Genomic DNA, 6,899 nt, shown 5'->3' with positions numbered 1-6,899 from the left:
CACCACATGGCACTCTCTGGGGGCAAAAAGACCTTGAAGAAGGGGGATGTTCTGGTGAGGAGAAAACCGTTGATGAATTGGGAAGGCTGGAGGCCTGCTCCATACGGGGGAAAAAGTATATAGGCAACCAAGTTTTGTTATAGCGGTTGTTTGTGGAACAAGTGCATTTATGACAAAGGAGACAGCATGCAAAAAGAGTTTCCTTCACAGGACTCTCTCTCTTCACATGTATGCACATCAAAGACTCATGGTGCATGTGTATTCATTTTTCAGTTGGTTGGCTCAGGCTTGGGTTTGGGTCACTAGGTGCCACTGAAATACAAACAGATGTTAATAATATTCCAGCAGGAATGTTAGACTTCGTTCTTTGGTACCCAAGAGATGGAGCCTAGAGCTTGCAATTTTCAGAGTCCTCCTGGGCATTCAAGTTTCCAGCTCCTCAGAGTCTTAATCTTCTTCTCAGCATTGCTACAATTTTCAGCTGTTAATCCTTGCAGGAGGCTGTTCTTCAGATATCCAGTATGCAGATACTCAGTATTTGTCCTATGTCTCACTTTGTGCTGTGGAATATGAGATTCTGCAGCTGCTGGTTAGCAGACTTCATACTCTTAAGATTTTAACATCTTCATGCTTTAGCCGTGGAGGTCATGGTCTGAATTGTCAGTTGTCACTACTGACGGCAAATAAGGTAAATCATCTGATTCACGTGTTAAGCAATAAAGGTGCCTATAATTACAGTGTCTTGGAAAAACAATCATGGTGGCAGCTACTACAAACAAACTAGAGAACAAAATCTGAAAAGCTAAATGAATGCTTGTGAGACACTGCATTATTATATTAATTATTGGCTCAGACCAACTCAAGTGTGGAGACGGATGTGGGGGAAGGGACAGGTTGAATATCACAGAAGTGAGGTAGTGCCTTGTCCCACGTGGCAGCCCCTGCTAGTGTCCTGGGGCAGCACTGGAGCAGCTGTCAGTATAAGACAGCCCGGGAGCACACCCACACCATGCCACCTGGAACCCTTAACCCAGCCTCTGATTGCCTGCGACTTTAGTTTAAAGGGTAACATACAACCAAAATAAAGTATTCCACAAAGTGTTGACTTAGCACATGCTAACCCATACAACTTAGCAAAGTCCAACCCATTAAATCAGAGAAAAAGATAAAATTATATAACTACCACTGGACAGTCCTGTGCAAATCCAGCTTCCACATGGCCAGATGGTAGGGCGCAAGTGAAGATAGAGAGTACATGTTGCTGGTTTTATTGCTCTGGCTCCCCTGTGGCCACCCCTCGGTGGCAGCTGGAAGGTGTTCTCCAGCTGAAGACAAAGGAGGACAAGAAAGGATTTCGAGTTGGAAACCAGTGAAGGTTTTTGGTAGGTTGGGAAAGTATTTGGTCCAAATCCAGGACCCCGAATAGAATAATATGGTGAGTAGGTAGGAATGGTTTGAGTTCTGCTGTATCTTTGATTCCCCTGAGGCAATGAGACTATTATGTAGCAAAATTTTTACTGCATGTCATTTTCCCGTGGTATACCCTGACATTCCCCCTTACCCTGGCATTCGGATCCCTAGCATTGCAAAAAGGACCCCCCAGAAACCTGGTTGGTGGGAGGGATTAGGGTGATAATCTGGGTTATGTATTTTTGTTTAGATTATGATACCTGGGCCTGTAAGATTACCAGCTCTAAAATGCAAGGTGGCCTAACTACTGAAAATGGGCCTGTCATTAAGGTTTGTACAAGGGGTACAATAACACTGCAATATCAATGGGCAATAGAGAATCTTGAATTCACCATGCTATTTTGAGAGTTCACCTTACAAGTCCAAGTGTAATGCTTGATATGCTGTTATTAAATAAGCAAGGAATATATGAAGTGCTGGATCTCACCAGAGAAGAATGCTATATTAAGAGCCATGAGCGAAAGTGAAAGAAATCACTGACCAGTCTGCTGGGCTACCCCAATAGAATTTTTGGGGGACAGCTTGATTCCATGAACAGCTTGATTCCATGAACTTGCCCCCCTCACATCCTGCTTTACATCTTGCCTGCAATTTGGGACTCAGGGGGTGGGAAATGATGACTTGCATAGAGTGGAGTTTCTATATTGACTGAACTCCTGTTTTTGCTTATTGAAATAGCAATTGCCCGCTACATGATTCCTCATATTCTTGCCTCTTTATCCTCTACTTTGTTAGCCTTTAAACTTTTGCCAAGGTCTCATTTTTTTTAAAGTTTACCAGTAAAGTACCCTCTGAGAAAACATATGCAGCATTTCTCCTTTGCTCTCTGTCTTACGGTGTTAAAAGGACTGAAGGTTCTTCAAATACGTCTGGAGGGTGGATACTGTTAGAGCCTTCTATATTTTTAAAGTGAAACCACCTTCTATATTTTTAGAAACTGCTTGGTGAGCTTGTAGCTCAAGAGTTGGGGTCTTAAAATGCTGAAAAAAGTACTCATGCATCTGGCATCCAGGGATGAGAGTTGCTGTATCATATTTGAAATGGGTGGCTGGTGGGAGTGAATTCTAAATAAGGTGCCATCAGCTAAATAAATCATTCTGCCAGCAACAGATTTAGCGAGCCCTATTTCTGGGGAGTTGCACCTCATACTTGGATTCTCCATTGTCTAATATGGTAGTGATCTTGATCCAAGCTTTCCTTGAGGATGGGACATTCTTAAACTCTTTCCTTTTGAGTTTCTCTGCCCATGGCTGTACTAAATCAAACAGTCTTAGGGAACACTTCTGGCCACTTGAATTCAATACTCTGTAGTGTCAAATTCTCCAAATGGTGCTTGGCATCATGCTGACCTGTGCCTGTAGCAGTTTCCCAAATGGTTCCTGAACCACAGGAACAGTGTGGGAGCAAGGTTTGGCCAAGGCGATTTCCAGCAGGTAGTTTGCATTTTGCCACCCTGTTTTGGAGGGCAAGAGCATTTAGTACTACATGACATGGGTTGTTCACTGCCTGCTGCCCTTAACAGCAGAAAATGGTCCTCGAAAATTTTGTGTAGGGGTGTAGACATAGTCTCTGCTATCTATAGGAATTACAGCTTTTCCTCTGGACTACTGATACACTAATAGAGCTTTTATCCATTAACTAACTACCTGTTTATACAGACCCATAGAAAATAAGCATATTAGAAATCCCTTCTCTGCTGTTAGATTTGGCTGGAAGTGGCTAAGAACTTCAAAGTTACTAGTAGGTGATGGACGGTGATGAGAAGGGGAATTCATAGACGTGCAAATGTACACACACATTTGTGCATGTACATGTGCTTGCATAAAGGCTGCAATCACAAATCTTTCCTAAGGAAATCAGACTAGAAATGTGGTGGACAAACAAACTGGTCAAATCTGGTGGAGCGTGCTCTGTAACCCATCTCGGTGGTTTTGATGGGATAGTAAGTAAGTAAATAAATAGGGTAAACTGTAACCTGGAAACCTGGCCTTTTGGCGCTCTGCATTGCTCTGGCCCCTGGAATGACTTCAATGGAACTGAATTTTATGCAGAAAAAGGCCACTAAGAACTAATGCATGCTTTTTGAACACATTTGACTACATTGCATAGCAAGCAATCTACAACTGTGGCTGTGCAGAGATGTGCATGAGCTACCATTAAACCAGCTTGGGGTCCCTCATCAGTGTAGTAACTCGAAGCTCGACACATAGTAGAAGCCACTTGAGTGATGGGGTATATTCTTGATTGGTGAGCTTGCCCTGAGCTAGTGCTTATGTTAGCATATACAAGGTGACTCATACAAGGTTGGATCAAGGACATTGCAGTATGTTAGGCTGGCCCACCCAGACAGTGCCAGCACTCGGCACAGTCTAAAACTTGTGTGCTGTTGCTGTTCATTTCCAGCCTGAAATACCCTTCTGCCCTTTGAAGTTGCAAAGAAAACCTTGAAAATATGATCTGTGCTAAACTTGGGTAGCAAATCCTCCTGAGTCGGCAAGCAACTGAACCAAAGGTTGCAAGCAGCAAGAAAATAGCTTGTACTTTCTGTAGCATGAAATCTTCCAAAGAAGGGTTTAAGAGGTCAACATTAGCAGGTTACATCTAGTCTCTTCAGTAGATATAGTTTACATTCACAGCCTGAAACTGCTGCTCATGCTTCCCTTGATATGCTATCCCTCCCTTCATCCTATTCCCCCAATGCCTGAATGTGGAATTGTTGATATGCTATCAGCTGGGGGTGGTTTATTTATCCTGAACAAGGAAAAGAAAAAACATGTGCACGTTGTTTTTATACCTGGATTCTGAGGAATTTCCAAACAATACGCGCTGAAAAAGAAATATTTTCTCATGAATTTCCACAAGGACTAATAAAAATCCAGGCTTTAATGATTTAGATGGTGATTATGAATTTTTTCTCACTTATCAGCAATCAGCAGAAGACCAAAGTGGCAGCCTTAAAGACAGCGTGGTACAGCTAGCAAGGGTACAAGACATTACAGGCTGTCAAGATGGTATTGTTCAGAGCTGTCAAAATTAAAGACAATTTATGCATTGTAAGGGCAGGCTAAAATCAAGGCCTTGCAACTGCAGAAGAACCTAAACATTATAGTAGTCTAGCTGCTAGAAATATCTCATTGACTGAATGTTAATGCATTTGTGGGCTTTTCAGGAGTGCACATTGAGGGCAGCAGAAAATGGAATGGAGTTTAATCTGGAAGGAGACAAGAAAATTATGTCTTTCTCTGTTAGAATCAAAGCCAAGGAGAATTTGGACACTTTCCATTACTTAGAACTGACTAAGCCTCTCTTTTGAATTTAGTGTAGTGTCTATTGCAGAGATGCCAGCAAAGCTATCCATCAAATGCTGGGAGCGAAAAAACACAGGTGCTCTCCTGACCCAGCTATTTTTAGGAAAGGGTTGCAATTGCATGTGATACAAATGCCATGGTTGCGTTTTTACATTTCAGAGCTCTAAATCCACCTTTTTGGCTGAAAACACAGCTCAAAAATGATAATTGGCTATCAGTTGTAGCTGTTTAGCAAAGCTGAAAAAGCAGGAATTAAATTTAGCTGCAGGAGACTGGGAAAGGAGAAGTAAATTTGGGAATCTTTGTAGAAAACATACTGGTTTGAGAGAAAGATGGAAGGGCACCAAAGCATTTGCATGGTATGTTAGTAAAAGTATAATAATATTTTATCAAAACCTGTACATCCAGCCACATGCATATTTAGGATGTGGAAAGTGCTATGGCTTCTAGATACAGACCAGGAATTGGATTGGCACATATTTCACTAAACTGCCCAGAAATTTTTTATTTTTTTCTCCTGATTTCCTGAGGGAATCCCAGGTAAACTGTTTTTTCTAAGAAGATTAATGTTGCTGTATGTTTCTGAAAGTTCTCATAATTTGTTAATTCTTAAGGCTAAAAATTATAATGAGTATGAGAAACATCTGGGATTAAATCAGAAACATTTGCAGCATACTGAAGGAATCATTTAGAGCTTTGCATAATGATATGAACGTGTTGCTTCTTTTCTCAACGTGACTGCTATTGTCTCAGTTTCCATAATAATTGTTTCAATATATTTTTAACCACTTTTTAAAATAAGTCCAAACAGATTGCAAAGCCAGCAACAAATTAAGCAGTTTCAGATTTTTACCTCTCTCAGAAATCTTACAGCAATTCTGCTAAAACTGATGTGCAAACACATTGACCTACTTTGGCAGAGATCTCCACAAGAGTCTTACAGGAGTTAAGAGTCTGCACTCTATTGTTAGTTCTTTCAAAATGCTTTAAGCAAGTGATTGATTGGTTAGAAAGTCACATAATCAGCTGTTAAATTGCTGGTGTACAGAAAAAAGTGCATCTTTATAAAATAAATAAATTTTTTAAACCCAAACCATGTCCCTATTCTGTGTTGTGAGAGCGGTTCTGTTTGTTCAAAGGCAGCAAACTCTATCCCTACTACCTGCTCACCTGAGAAGCTGCTAGAAAAGACAGCATAAACAAAGGGTGTGGACAACAAATCCCAGGATGTTCAGTTTTGCAGGAATACCAAAAATCTTACAGCCTCTGCCTCAGCTGATCTAAGGAAACATAAAGAATTTAAATGGAAATAGTGTCAATTTAGATTAGGTACTAGGAAAAGATTCTTTACTGTGAGGGTGGTAAGGCACTAGCACAGGGTTGCCCAGAGAAGTTGTGGATGCCACATCCCTGGCAGCGTTCAGGGTGAGGTTGGATGGGACTTTGAGCCACCTGGTCTAGTGGAAGGTGTCCCTGCCAAGGTGGGGGGGTTGGAACTGGATAATCTTTATGGTGCCTTCCAACCCAAACCATTCTATGACTCTATGAAATCATATCCCAGCAGTACTCCATTCTGTCTTGTGCAAAACCCCATCTTTCAGAAAGGAAAGAAAGCTTCAGGGAGCTAATAAGGTGACTATAACTATGCCCAGCTTTTGGTTGTAATATACCATAGACAGCATTTAATCCTGTGCCTCTGGTTTCCAGTGAGCCCAGTACCGAGAAATCTTACTATAGGGAAGCAATGATGACTGGCATCCTACTGATGAAAGGCTTTTATTACAGAGCAGAAGCGCCCCTGCCAGCGGGATGTTCAGGAGCACTACCCTAGCACTGTTCCTATAAATAATGTGCTGTGACCATTTTACTCCTCTTGCTGAGCAGCATGGTAGAAAGTGAATGCCTACATCTAATGTACTATTTTTTAAACCTACTTTCCAAAAGATTTTAAATATCCGTGAGTGTATATTTCTTCCATTTTTTACTCCAGACCCCAGCAATTATATATATTTCTGAGCAATAGGGGATTTTTAGTGTATTTGACAAAAAGATAGAGATCTCAAGCACCTTTAGTTTGTACCTACGTGGTGGAGTAGAGAAAAAACATTGTAGTGTAACTTT

General features: G+C 41.3%; 1 long non-coding RNA gene across 1 annotated transcript; it reads right to left on the bottom strand.

Moving 5' to 3' along the window:
- Window positions 1–209: 209 nt before the first annotated feature.
- LOC116782155 lies at window positions 210–6,268 on the bottom strand. The gene is made up of 3 exons (XR_004355155.1): window positions 6,231–6,268; window positions 5,949–6,058; window positions 210–312 (listed from the first exon to the last, which is right to left on the bottom strand). It is a non-coding gene; the product is annotated as an uncharacterized LOC116782155 (long non-coding RNA).
- Window positions 6,269–6,899: the final 631 nt, after the last annotated feature.

Source organism: Chiroxiphia lanceolata, chromosome 2, assembly GCF_009829145.1.
Source record: "Chiroxiphia lanceolata isolate bChiLan1 chromosome 2, bChiLan1.pri, whole genome shotgun sequence".
NCBI classification, from domain to species: Eukaryota; Metazoa; Chordata; class Aves; order Passeriformes; family Pipridae; genus Chiroxiphia; species Chiroxiphia lanceolata.
Note: the sequence above shows the minus strand (reverse complement) of the source record. Positions and strands in the feature narration are given on the sequence as shown.